Raw genomic sequence first — 14,674 nt, 5'->3', positions numbered from 1 at the left:
CTAAGTTTTATCTTTTATTAAACTGCGTTTATTTACTTTTTAGTCATTTTTTTATGTTTTCTTTTTTTATTGTTTTTCTAAACACGGACGTGATTTGGGGTGTGGCCGCGCGGTGGACGCACGCACGACCGAATGGACACAGCCGGACACGGGCGTACCCATCGGCACCCCAAAGGGACAAAATCCGGCCAATCCGGACGTCCGTTTGGGGTCGTGCGGTGGAGTTGGCCTGAGCTTCTGAATGGCATGCCACAGTAGCTTGCATTTTTGCTTGGTGGCCCCTTTTGTTACCACCCTAAGTTTTCTCAGCTGCACAAGCTCACCTAGCTCTTTTAATTGCTTGGCGACTAGTTCGGCGGATGTCCACGACCTCTAGTACTTGAAGCTCTTTCAGTTTGGCGATTCCTTTTGGCACCCTCACACCAGCTGACTTTGACCAACAGCTAGACCAAGCCATATGTAGCTCTGCAACTGCCTTGGTGCGCTCACTAGGATCAACCCAAGGTGAGAACTGCATGGGCAGACAAGATATGGCAAGGAAGCATTCCTTGGGGTTATACAGGTCAAACCTTTCATAGTCACCATGTTTGTTACAACGGAGACTGTGCAGATTCTTGAGTTTAATAATCTCAGATGGCGAGGACGGGGCGTCGACCCGTTGGCTGGGCAGCTGAGGTTGCTGCCAACCCACCCGAGTTCAAATCCCGGCTTGGACACGTGGTGCTCGCGGAGTTTCTCCTATAAAGAAAAGCCAACGAGGGTTAGCCCTTGGGTTGGTCTTTTTTTTTTATAATCTCAGATGGCAGTTCTGTAATATAACTGTTTGTTATGTTCAAAGTGTGCAAGCCTTGTAATTTCCATATGGATCTAGGAAGTTTATAGATATGTGAATACCCTCGAGGATCAGAAAAATTCACATACTTCAAGTGGCGAAACAATCCTATGTTACTGATATCCTTTTGTGTGACTACAAACTGTGCATTTTCTAGATCCAAGGTCCGGAGCATTCTCATGTTAGGTGAACAAACTGAAGGTGATGGCCCCAATAATCTCTCATCAAACACAGTTACTGATCGGACGTGGCTCCAATCCATGCCTATCTTTTGGCGCATGCCACCATGGTATGCTATATGTCGGAAGGTCTCCTCTGTGACACTAGTTACATTATCTTGTGCCAAGTACACGAGACTTTCATGTTGGGAAATTGAGACCATGACATCACGCATGATATCGTGGACATGGCAGCTCTTAACAATTCCTTCTACGTTCCTTCTTGATGGTTGAATCATGCTTCGGTTGACTAGCTCATCAAAGTAACCTTTTCCCACATCCTCAATCCTCACCCGAGCCATGGCTCTAACAAACCCCTCTGCTATCCATCTCTCTATCAGACGTCTCCTTTTGATCTAAAAATCCTCAGGAAAGATGCTTAGATACAAAAAGCATGACTTGAGATGAGATGACAAGTGATTGTAGCTTAGAGTAACTATCCACCTCATTGCTTCAAGGCTAGGGTTGATCTCGAGCTCTGAGGCAATTTGATTATAGATACTTTCCCACTCTGTTACCTTTTTGGTGGAACGCATGCCTCCTATAGTGAGTACAGCCAACGGTAGACCCCACACACTTCTTTACTATTTTGTTGACCACGGTCGTCATTTCCTTATCATTTTTCATGTCTTCATGTGTTTTCTACTCTTTCTTAGTAGCAAATCTGTGGCATCCTCTGCTTGCAAGTGCTTAAGGTGGTAGATAAGCGATTCAGAAGTGCATTGCTCAGCCAAGCCAGCATCTCGTGTTGTTACTATTATTCGGCTGCCTTTGTTGTTTCTACTAGGAAAAGCAGTATCTTTGATCCACTTGCATGCATCTATGGTCCACAAGTCATCAAGAACAACGAAGTACCTCATATTCGCTATCTCCTTTGTGAGATACTTGGAGAGGTCTTCTACTTCCACTGACTTCCCTTGAAGATCTTTCAAGCATTTTCTCAGCGAGTCGGTACCCAAAAGTTGCCTAATCATGTCATTTAGCATCTCTATCTTGGAAAAGGATTGTGAGACGGTGACCCATGCACAACAAGAAAATTTATTCACAATGTCTTCCTTACTTTCATATGCCTTCCTTGCAAGAGTAGTCTTGCCTAAGCCGCCCATGCCAACAACACATATCACCTTGCAAAGACCATCTGTCGAGTTGACATCTACCATCTTAATCAATTCCTCTTTGTGCTGAACAAAGCCTACAAGGTCTGCCTCATCAATGTTGCAAGCTGAGTGGCTGCGAATATCTTCCGTGTACGAATTCACCACGTCAATGTTGCTGGAGTCATCAGCGGTGATCAAGTTATAGCGTGTGTTCCTATTGCTCACTTCTTCAACTCTTGCTTTGAGATCACGGATTTGGCTGGCAATCCGATGGCGGTCTTTTAGCTTAATTAGGCGTCGAGACTGGCTCTGGTTTCCCACATGAACCATAAACTCATCAAGGCAGTCTTCGATACCATAGGCGAGATCTCTTACTTGCTTTGCCCACACCTTCAGTAGCATGTTTTTGTTCTTGGTTTTCTCGGCGGCCGCTAGGAATGCTTGCATCGTCTTGAGCTCATCTTTTATGAACCTGTCAAACAAATTAAGTTCATCAGAACAACTTTTAGTGTCATTCTGCAGTTTGTTAGGACACATGCAGTAGAGCAGAGCACAGGTAAGATTACCATCTCTCTTCTTGTTTATTAAACCAGTAAAGGAAGGGCAAGATCTAGAGGCTAGAGCCCACATCACAGGCAAGAACCCCAACAAACTATTTCTGGTCCCATAAACTATTTCTTATGTGATTTATAAATTTCTTGTTTGTTGTCTCACTAATCACACCTTATGTGTGCTGATGGATGCATGATTTGTCATTCCCAGTAACTTTGTGAAGGTCTGAGCAATTTCTACCAGAATACTAGCAAGCTAACCATAGAGAAAAAAGGTTATTACAGGAAATTAGATCTGTAACAACTAGCAACTTCCTGTCCGGTGAATGGATCGAAGGAAACAGAGCAGAGCAGAGAAGAGTAGGAGTGTGTGGGTGTTTTAACATACCAGATGTCCTTGCGGACGCCGATGAGAAGGCTCATCTCCGTGGCGGCGGCGGAGGCGGCCGCGCTGATGACAGCGCCCAGCATGGACCTCGCCATGCTCACCACCGTGCCCGCCATGATCTCCGGCCGGCCGGACGGTCGCAGCAAGGTCGGCTTCGCTATCTAGAACTAGATTATAGATAGATCGCAGAGTGCTCTGGATCGGAGAGGGCAAGGGAAGAGATAACTATGGACGCGTATATTTTCTTCTTTCTCATTGTGGCACCCCCGTTTGGATACAATGAACTACCACTATATTCAGATGGAAGGCCGCACACGCCAGCCCAGGAGATCACTCTGGCATGTGGTTTTACAATCCATGTGTAACGGTATATACAAGCCATTTCATAAAAAGGTGCTTTATAGATCTAAGCAACGTTACATCACGAACTAACATGCTCCAATGTGTTGAGGCATGACTGCAGCGGAAGCTTCTACAATTGTAGCAGCATGGTCGTAGTGTGGCTCCATTCTATAGGGATCTGACTGGGTTACTCTGTCGCCTAGTGTCGCATTGACTCTGTCTCCTTAATTGCTTTGTACCTTGCCATGTTAAAAGCCATGTTCAAATGTACTCGCAAGCCAAAACCTCATAGAACCACCCAAACTACACTCCAAGTTACTCAAGCATGAGATTGCCCTCACACCAACAACCATCAACCACTACCTGGTACGAACTTCTACCAAGTCTTATCTACTGAAGTAAAATAGTGGTACCACTATAAAGCTTAACTACCAAATAGCTATTGCAACCACGATAAGCTTAATGTCTGTCCACTGAGGTGATCATTCTACGCTCTGATTACCAACTTAGGGCGATCACAGCTAGACTAAAGTCATTCCCAAGAAGGTGATCACTTAGTCTAAAGTTATTCCTCCAATATTTCCAGTTTTATTATTATTATGATTCACTTTGTTACCTCATCAATCATCTTTAATACCGAGCTCACAAGCTCACAGTCACACTCCCAAATGGAACCACCTTCATCCTACACCTCTTGTGGATTAATAAACCTTATGTCATCCACTTGAGAGAAATTTGTTGTTGTCCTACGAAACTCTGCGCTTGGAGCCTCAACAAAGTCTACAAGAATAAAGTTGCGTAGTAAACATCAATAGGTAGGAGGGAAAACTTGCACATTGACTGCTAGGTTTTTACTCCTAAGAGGGACTAAATTGCCAAAAAAAATAATCAAACAAACCCATGCGGGATCTAGTTTCGTAGAGCATGTCGCAAGGATTCCAACAGTGAAATCGGATATTAATTCAGATGTTCTTTTCAAAAGTTATGGCTTGTTAAAATTTTGAAAATCCAAATAAAATATGTTCACAAGTTTTCGCATGGGTGCTTTTGCATACACGTTTTGAACCGAGCAGGTGTGTGCTTTTTTTGCTTTTCCTTTGCCAGCTATCAGGTGGGGACAAGGAGGAAAAGATATGCTCCAATTTGTTTGATGAGACATGAATTTACTAGGAAGGGAAGGCTATCACAAAGCACAAATGAGCCAAGGATTGCTCCCGAGACACATCCCGCAAAAATTGATCCAACTTTTAGAATATGAAATTCTTCTTCTCCCCTTTCTAATATCTCTAGCTACGTAGCCACCTAGTTGTAGAGCTACTGTCCTCTGATGTGTACCGCCCTTTCCTGTGTAGTTGTGATTATCTCAATATTGCTGCTACCTTCCATCCCCGGAAACACGTGAACTACACCTATCCACATGTCTCATATTATTTCTCAAGATGATGTGTTTCCAAATACTTCCCATTCATATTTCTCAGTGGATTGATCCAACTCATTGTTCTTGTCACCGTTATCTCGCTTGGGATCCTTGACTCCATATGTGTTTCTTTGGCCGCTAGTACTATCCTGATAACATAAAGGCTACAGGAAGACCACAAGGCAGTGTATCTTTTATAGACTGATGAAGGCTCGTGAGGACATTAGCTATATACTCATTCATTCATTTTTGGAGTTTGCATCGTACTTGAGCCTTAATTGCCCTTTATTGAAAGAGGTTTGGCTACAAATGTGTGCCCTGATACTACTTCTCCGGCTCACCTTGTCCTCTACACTCAACACCGAGTTGCCAAGCTTGTGGGAGACGAGCATACACTAAAAATCAGAACAATGCTCAATGTTATAGCATCAAATACCATCTGAATTTGTGGAAGGAGTGACATGCTCGAATCTACATCAACACCACCCATCACCCCTTTAGTCATGAGATGGCCTTAAAGATTCCAAATGACATGTTATCTTTGTATGCACTAACAAAATAGCCTACTGATTCCAGCAAACAATATATCCTACAACACTACGATTATCTGTTGCTTCTAGCCATTCATGTTTGCTTCGACTAAGAGAGAAAGGCCATCAATGCAGACACAACAAGGTTAATTAAGATGGCTCTAGATATAATTCCCTCCCGCTCAAAGTGTCGAAAAAGGACTTCAGATTGGAATTCCTCGTTCCAATCGAGGTGGCACGTCTCGATTCTTCAATAAATACATCTGATGTTTTTGGGGGTATGTACACGAAGGGTCACCGAGGCGTTGGAGGGGTACTGGGGGCCTCACACACCCTAGTAGCGTGGCCTGGACCTGGGCGCGGGGGAGTGAGGGCCTGTTAGTCCCAGTAGCTCCCATTTGCTTGTTCTTGGCTCCACTGTTTTCTCCTTATTATGAAAATCTCCATCGGGATTTTTTTTCGAATTTTTATCGCTTCACAAATACCTTTCCTTGTAAAATAAAAACAACAGTTGACACTCTCGCAATAATACTTTTTTCTTTGCGAATCTCGCAATAATATGTTAATCCAAAGAGAGTGATAAAATGATGTATGAAAGTATGTATAAATGGTACAAAATATGGTATAAACATGACAAAAATTATAGTTAAGTTTGAAACGTATCAGTGGCGTGCGGTTCAAAGTGTTATCGGTTGACTACATGTGTGATGCGTTCTGTGTGTAAGAGCCACAACATGCCTCACGTCGTTGGTATCATATTCCAGTGACTCGTCCTAGACCACCTGATACACCCACACCCGCGGTTACTCCTGAACAGAGCCACACCCCTTTTTCAGCCGAGCAGGAGACACAACGATTCCAACCACGAATGAGGTTTACAGCAGGTATATATTCCCAAGCACTCGCCCCCGCTTCCTCTTCCAGTATAATGTAAGGTCTTGATTCCCAATTGCAGCAGTAGGCTTCCGTGAGATGAAAATAGGTTGCAATCTATGGGTGGAAAGGCAGAGAGGAAAATACTAAGGCATTTCTACAAAGTGAAATTTCTATTCTTGCCTTTTCAATTTAGCCACCTTGTACTATTATGTCCCTGATTCGTACCACGACCTTCATGACATCTACGATTACTTAGTGTTACCGCTACATGTCCTCCTTGGAAATACGTTGCATAAACCTCTTTTTACATCGGAAGTGTTTGGCCTCGATTCTGCTCCAGCTCGTTGTGTTAATTACTATTGGTAGCATGCAACCACTAAAATGGATTCAGTTAGGCTGGCCATAGTGGGGTAACATAACCGGTATCATGCACTTGAACTCGTGAACATACTTATGTGGCAGACAATTAAAGAAGAGAGATGATAATAGTAACATAGATAGATATCGTATCATAATAAATGTTATGCTATATGTGTCATGCATGACCATAAGTGAGACCATCTATGATACTAATCAATAATACCATGCACTATGAATGTAGTACTCCCTTCATTCCTTTTTACTCTGCATATAAGATTTGTGTCGAGTCAAACTTCACCAACTTTGACTAAATTTGTATAAAAAAACATCAACATCTAAAATATCAAATATACATAATATGAAACTACATTCCATAATGAATCTAAAGGTATCCATTTGTCCTTGTAAATGTTGATATTTTTTTTATAACTTTGGTCAAAGTAAAGATACTTTGACTTCAGACAAAAGTTATATGCAGACGAAAAAGAAACGGAGGGAGTATCATACACTAGTATCATATGCATGATACTACTATATGATACTCCCCTCTATAACCAGCCTTAATATGCCCAACTATGCCTGCAACTTATTATAGCTAAGGGTATATATGCAACCAGTGAAATTGCTGCGATGAATTAAGAGCATGGTTAATAATATAATCAACTCCTGGCTATATGCAATTATCATGTCACCTAAAGTCATCTAGTATAGTTCATTATACAATAAGGTTGGCTATAAGATTGACTATTATACTAGTACTTTTACTTATCTTCTCTCTTTCTCTTTAATCTTGTTTAACACTTTTTGCCTAGGAGCACACGTACAGCTGTGCTCTTGCATGAGGGCCCATTCCCATCATTTTTCATGTATCTCTCCTCTACATAGGCAAAAGTGCCATGTAGGCGGGTTATGAGCCTAATATTGTACTTGCTCTAAATCAAAGCGTGTGCATGCACTAAATTACGATTGTGCCTCGGTCTTGCCGTTTTAGCTTTCGTGGCTTGTAAACCCATACACCGGTATATGACTTATTGACCCATACAGCGACACCGGCAGCCACCGTTTAGCTTTCGTGGCTGCCGGTGTCGCTGCTGATCCGGTGGCGGCAACTACCGGGGGTCAGCGTGCACCCCCGCCACACCTTGCGGTTCGTCCGGCGCAGAATCGTTCGGGGCAGAATCAGGTTCAGAGTAATCAGAGTAATACCAGTGGGAGACCGACTGATGCACCTCGAGGCAAGTGGGGTGATGACGGGTTTGATGCGTATGGAGTAGGCCAGCATCGGGGCTCATCTTCAGCGGGAGGAGGTCGGGGTTATGCTTGGCAGAGTGACGGGTCTGCAGAGAGACCGTTCCTGGGGCCGGCTGGAGGCTTCGTTGAGGGGGCCTCAGGACCTGATAACAGGCACAGAGGAGGTTATCGCGGATACCGTGGTCGTGGTGGAGGCCGCGGAAGGTTCCGCCGGCCGCCTCCCCCTAGACATGTTGACTCTGACGGGGCGGCGATGGAGACTGATCAGACACCACAGGAGCTACCTCCCCAGGCGATGGAGGTGGTGAATGCACTTGCGGTTGCTGAGGTTCCTGGGATTGCGAAGGAGGCTGAGGTGGTTCAAGTGGCTGATTCTGAGAGGGCATCCAAGTACGCTCGGAAGAAAGAGAGAATGCTTTGTTACCGGTGCGGAGAGAAGGGGCACTTCATCGCGGAGTGTGTGGCCCAGCTGTGCGAATCCTGTGGTAAGCCTGCGCATGCTTCAGGGGATTGTTCTTTGCTGAGGGACCATATTCCAGCTCTTACTGTATATGGTGTGTACTGTGCGGAGCTGATGTTCTTCGAGTCAGCGGCTGCGAGGGAGATCCCAGCTGATACACAGAGCCTTACTTCTGGTTTGGTCAAGGTGACACAGGGAGATGTCTCCCAGGCTCAGATTGTGCAGAGACTTCAGGAGTTGGCTCCGGGTGATTTTCAGTGGGACCTCGTACCCGTTGAGGATAGAGTATTCAGAGTGGAGTTTCCTTCGATTGAGGACCTGCAGTGTTTGTTGAGCTTTGGGATGTGTAAGGTGCCAGGCACCAAAGGTATTTTGGAGTTCCACGAGTGGAAGAAAGTTGAGCCTAAGGGGAAGCCTCTTACTCAGGTGTGGCTGCGTTTCTCGGGGGCACCGTCTGAGGCTCTTTCTGATGTGCGTGTGGTGGCTAGTTTGGGGATTATGGTTGGTAAGACGGAGAAAGTGGATATGGCGTTCACTAGAGCTCAGGGGGTGGCTCGACTGCGAGTTAGCATTCTGGATATTGAGTATGTCCCGGACGTCATCAACTGGACCTATAGAGGCGAGGTGTTTCCACTTGATATTGAGTTTGAGGATGCAGAGTTGTTTGCTGAGGTTGCTGCTGGCACTGACGTGGATATGCACGATGGGGGTGATGATACAGGTGCTCCCAGGGAGCAGGCGGATGAGGCAGCACAGGAGCCCAATGGATCGGGGCCTGCTGCTCAGGAGCCGGAGAACGGAGCCGGGATGGAGCAGTCCCCGGCTTCGTCTTTGCCTCATAACTCACTGCGGTTTGGATCTTTTCTGCCGTCGTCGGCGCCTCCTCGTCTGTGGAGTGATCGGGTTGACTCTGACGATGCGTTCGAGCATTCGCTACCGGTCTTGGACTTTGGGCGGTCACCCCGGCAGTCGGCCAGCTTCAGTGCCCGTGTTGTTCAAGAGGTGGAGCCTCAGGAGTCGCCAGGGCGATCTAGGTCTTCAGTTTCCTCGCGGAGGGGAGGGGCGTCTGGGCAGGTGGCCACGACTCCCTCTCATTCGTCTGTTTCACAGCAGGCGGCGCAGGTACCTGTGTCCAGCCGGGGCGACATATCTTTGGGGCAGGAGGCCCTGGAGGTCCGTCTCGCGGGAGCCTCGTTGGTGGTGGGGTCGCCGGAGGTGCTAGGCAGGCGTCAGGGGCAGGTGGCCCCTGACCCTCTAGTACCAACGGCGGTCCTGCAGGTGGAGCGCACGGCTGCCATGGCGTCGGCTGGGGGGGTCGGACTAGGGCAGGAGGCCCTGGTGCCAACTCCGTCAGGCATCTCCACATCTCCTACGCGGTCCCCCTCTCCCAGACCTACTCCGGGAGCCGCTACTCGGGAGGAGGTGATCGCGTTCGGAGGGATCCGAGACCCTGCTTCCGAGGGGAGGCGGACGAGCTCTCATCTCCAGGACCTTCCGGAGGTTGATGATTTGCAGCAGAGGTGCGCTATGCGGGCGGCCAAGCTGCGTGATGTGGAGAGCACAACAGGTATGTCAGTTAATGTTTCAAATTCTATTCTGCATTTCTCTAAGGATGAGATTATTAATAATGCAAACCAAGTGGGGGTGTCTCTTGGGAATAATAATTTGGAAATTGAAAATTCGGTTAATGATCTTTTAGATTTGGAAGCGGAACGGGCCTTGGAGTCTATTAGAAACCTAGCGGCTGTAAAACCTCTGAATGATGCGGAGATTGAGGCCTTGGGTGTTAGGGTGCTTGATAAATTCTGCGCGGATCTTGTTCCTCCGTCTGCGGAGCCTGATGAGGATGAACTCCAGGTAGATGATGCAGCTCATGTTCAACCAGAGCACGGTTATGAGGACCGGGCTACAGGTGATAACATTCCTAAACGTAAGTGGAAGCGGAAGGTGTACCCTGCATCCGCGGTACGCAGGAGTGCTAGAATTCGTAAGGCCAAAAAATTCCATGATGACCTATGAAAGGAATATTCTGGAATAGCAGAGGCCTTAAGGACTTGGCTAAACGTAGGTTTCTAGCGGAGGCATCTTTAGAGCACCGTTTAGATTTCATTGCTCTCTCTGAAACTGGTAGGGATAATTTTGCACCTCAGTTTCTTAACACGTTGTCGGGAGGGGTGGAATTCGATTGGCATTGTCTTCCTCCAAGAGGGAGGTCTGGGGGCATCTTGCTGGGTGTGAGATGTGATTCCCTTGAAGTCCGGAGTGTTGTTATGGGTGACTTTGCAGTGAAATTCAGAGTCAGGTCCAAAATAGATGGGTTTAACTGGGTGTTGGTGGCGGTCTACGGGGCTGCACAACCTGAGCTTAAACCTGAATTTTTGGCTGACCTGGTTCGAATTTGTGGGTCCGAACAACTCCCTATCCTGGTTGGGGGGGACTTCAACATTATTAGGAGGCGAGATGAAAAGAATAACGATAATTTTGATGGGCGATGGTCCTTTATGTTTAATACCATCATTGAGAGTTTGGATTTGAGAGAAATCGAACTCTCTGGTAGACAATTTACCTGGGCTAACTCTTTACCAAACCCGACATATGAGAAGTTGGATCGGGTTCTTGCAAGTGCCGAATGGGAGCAGAAGTTCCCTCTGGTCACGGTGCAGGCTCTAACGCGAGGAATTTCGGACCACACACCGCTATTTGTTGACTCAGGGGAGCCAAGGCATGTGGGAAACAAGAATACTTTCTCCTTTGAAACGTCATGGTTTGAAAGAGAAGGTTTCTTGGATATTGTTGCCAGAGAGTGGGCTAGAGAGTCTAGGGGTAGATCGCCTGTCGAGAGATGGCAGAATAAGATTAGGCATTTGAGGTGCTTTCTTCGAGGTTGGGCTAAACATCTAAGTGGAGTTTATAAGGTTGAGAAAGACAGACTCCTGGAGATTATTCAATACCTAGATGTTAAAGCTGAATCAGCGGTTCTTCAATCTGCGGATATGTGCTGTAAGATTGATGCGGAAAAGAGGTTGAAGGAACTTCTCCGCGAAGAAGAGCTGAAGTGGGCGCTCAGAGCAAAGGTGCGCAAAGTAATCCAAGGGGATGCGAACACTCAATTCTTTCATCTGATTGCGAATGGCAAACACAGAAAGAAAAAAATATTTCAGCTCGAGCAAGATGAAGGCACAATTGTTGGTCACGATAATCTTAAGCTATACATCACCGAATACTACAAGCAGTTATTTGGACCGCCGGAGGATAGCGCTGTGTCCCTCGATGAGTCCAGGACTGAGGATGTGCCTCAATTAACTGCTGCTGATAATGACATGCTAGTTGCGCCGTTTACGGAAAAGGAGGTTTTCGATGCCATCTCTCAGATGGAGAACAATAAGGCTCCCGGGCCGGATGGGTTCCCGGCGGAGTTTTACAAAAGATGTTGGCATATCATCAAAGGGGATCTGCTACCCATGTTCCACGACCTTTTTGCTGGACGGCTTCAACCTTTTCATTTGAACTTTGGAACGATAACGTTGCTTCCAAAGAAGACCGACGCTCTCAGGATTGAGCAGTTCCGTCCTATCTGCCTCTTGAATGTCAGTTTCAAAATTTTTACCAAGGTTGGGACTAATAGGCTCACACAGATTGTGCATTCTGTGGTGCAGCAATCCCAAACAGCTTTCATGCCAGACAGAAACATCCTTGAAGGGGTGGTGGTGTTGCATGAAACGCTCCAGGAAATTCACTCTAAGAAACTTGATGGAGTCATCTTTAAAGTAGATTTTGAGAAAGCGTATGACAAAGTTAAATGGCCTTTTCTGCAACAAGCTTTGCGTATGAAAGGTTTCCACGAGGGCTGGAGGAGCCAGATTGAAACTTTTACGCAAAAGGGTAGTGTTGGCATAAAAGTGAATGACGATGTCGGTCATTACTTCCAGACACATAAGGGCCTGCGGCAGGGAGATCCGATGTCCCCTATTCTGTTCAACATAGTAGCCGATATGTTGGCGGTGTTGTTAGGGAGAGCCAAGGAAGTTGGCCAAATAAGGGGCTTGGTGCCACACTTAGTGGATGGGGGTATATCCATCCTGCAATACGCTGATGACACTATCATCTTCATGGAGCATGACTTGGTAAAAGCTAGAAATCTGAAGCTGCTGCTTTGTTTGTTTGAGCAGCTAAGTGGGCTCAAAATTAACTTCCACAAAAGTGAGTTGTTCTGCTTTGGGAGAGCCAAAGAGGAACAAGAGGATTACAAGCAGTTGTTCGGATGTGGTTTGGGTGAGCTGCCTTTTACCTACTTAGGAATTCCTATTCATCACCGCAAGCTCACGAATAATGAATGGAAGTGTATTGAGGATCGTTTCGAGAAGAAGCTAAGTTGTTGGAAGGGCAAGCTCATGTCGTATGGAGGCCGGTTAATTCTTATTAATTCGGTGCTCACGAGCATGCCCATGTTCCTTTTGTCCTTCTTTGAAGTCCCAGTTGGAGTTAGGAAACGACTGGACTTCTATCGATCGAGGTTCTTTTGGCAGGGGGATGAGCCTAAGAGAAAATATCGGTTAGCGAAGTGGGATATCATTTGTAGACCGAAAGACCAAGGGGGTATGGGGATTGAGAATCTCGAAGTCAAGAACCGGTGCCTTCTTAGTAAGTGGTTGTGGAAGTTATCCTCAGGAACTGACGCCATGTGGGCTCAAATCCTGCGTAACAAGTATCTCCAAACCAAAACTTTGGCTCAGGTGTCGGTTAGACCAACTGATTCACCCTTTTGGAAAGGGCTTATGAAAGTGAAGCTTTCATTTTTTCAGAGGTCAAAGCATTTAGTTGGTAATGGTGCAAGAACGAGATTCTGGGAGGATACTTGGCTTGGAGAGGCTCCCCTAGCAATCCAGTATCCGTCTCTGTATCGTATAGTTCGAAGGCGCGATGCTTTGGTTGCATCGGTCTTCGCCTCGATACCCCTGGATATCCAGTTTAGAAGATCGTTAGTGGGCAATCGTTGGGAAGAGTGGCTGCATCTAGTTAGGAGACTGATGCAGGTACAACTATCTCAACAACCTGATAAATTACGCTGGAATCTCACTAGGTCGGGGGGATTCACGGTTAAATCAATGTATGTTGATGTTATTAAGTCCAGCTCGATTCCTACTTCAAAGCATGTGTGGGACGTCAGAGTTCCTTTAAAGATCAAGGTATTTATGTGGTTTCTACATAAACAGGTGATCTTAACAAAGGATAATCTTATTAAGCGTAATTGGACAGGACCTACTAGGTGTAGTTTCTGTGATCAGGGTGAAACCATTAAACATCTTTTCTTTGACTGCCCACTAGCTAGAATTCTTTGGACGACTATTCAAGTCGCTTTCAATATTACCCCACCAAGGTCGGTTAACATGTTGTTTGGGACATGGCTAACTAGGGTAGAGCCCGGGTTAGCAAAACATATTCGCTTGGGGGTTTGCGCTTTTTTGTGGGCGCTTTGGAATTGCAGAAATGACTTCGTCTTTAACAGATCAACAAATATCCATGTTTTGCAGGTTATCTTCCGAGCAACGGCTCTTATCCGTTCCTGGTCGCTACTCACTCCGACGGAGGCCAGGGAGCTTTTGGTTACTGCTGCTATCCGATGGGAGATGATAGCTCGGGATATATTCAGCCGGTTTGGATGGCGGTCGTGTAACAGGATAGGCAATTAGTTTACCTGTCTATTTTGGAGCCAAACGGCTGTGATGTATAAGTGCTTTGGCTAGCTTGTGTATCTAGCCTTCGGGCTCTGTGTGAGCCTTTTCTTACTTTTCTTGTTGACAACCTTGAGACTTGGAGACTTTGTGGACTATTTTATGCTTAATAAGATGGCCGTATGCATCATGCTGATGCAGAGGCCGGGGAAGCCCCCCTTTTCGGAAAAAAAAATGCCTCGCGTTCATATTTCTCAACAAATTACATTGATCCAACCCATCACAATTTTCCCTGCTATGTCCCTCTCTTTGCAGCCACGACTCTGTTTATGTGTTGTTTGGCGGCTAGTACTGTACCGACAACATAGGTAGAGGCTACAAGAAGTAGTGATTCCGCATTTTATAAGGGTGGGACATGCTTAGAGCGGAAAATGTTGTTGAGAAAATTAGCTATCCATCAAATTATTTATGACCAAATCTTGGATTCTAGGTCGTGCCCGAACCTTTATTTTCCTTTGCCTAAGAGATTTCGCAACACATGTGTGCTCTGCTCCATTTCCCCAATTAACCTTCTCATGTACACTCAATACTGAATACCAATTCTTGTGGGACAGTGGGAGATGGTGCATTTGGGTCTTGTACAAAATACAAGAGGCAAGCGAAATGCTTGGATATCCAAG

At 45.9% G+C, this 14,674-nt stretch overlaps 1 pseudogene; it reads right to left on the bottom strand.

Annotated features, from left to right (window-relative positions):
• On the bottom strand, positions 1-3,312 carry LOC123084408 (putative disease resistance RPP13-like protein 3; annotated as a pseudogene).
• Between the last annotated feature and the right edge of the window lie 11,362 nt (positions 3,313-14,674).

Source organism: Triticum aestivum, chromosome 4A (assembly GCF_018294505.1).
Source record: "Triticum aestivum cultivar Chinese Spring chromosome 4A, IWGSC CS RefSeq v2.1, whole genome shotgun sequence".
In the NCBI taxonomy this organism is placed as follows: domain Eukaryota; kingdom Viridiplantae; phylum Streptophyta; class Magnoliopsida; order Poales; family Poaceae; genus Triticum; species Triticum aestivum.
The sequence above is the reverse complement of the archived record's forward strand: the minus strand, read 5'-3'. Positions and strand labels throughout refer to the sequence as shown.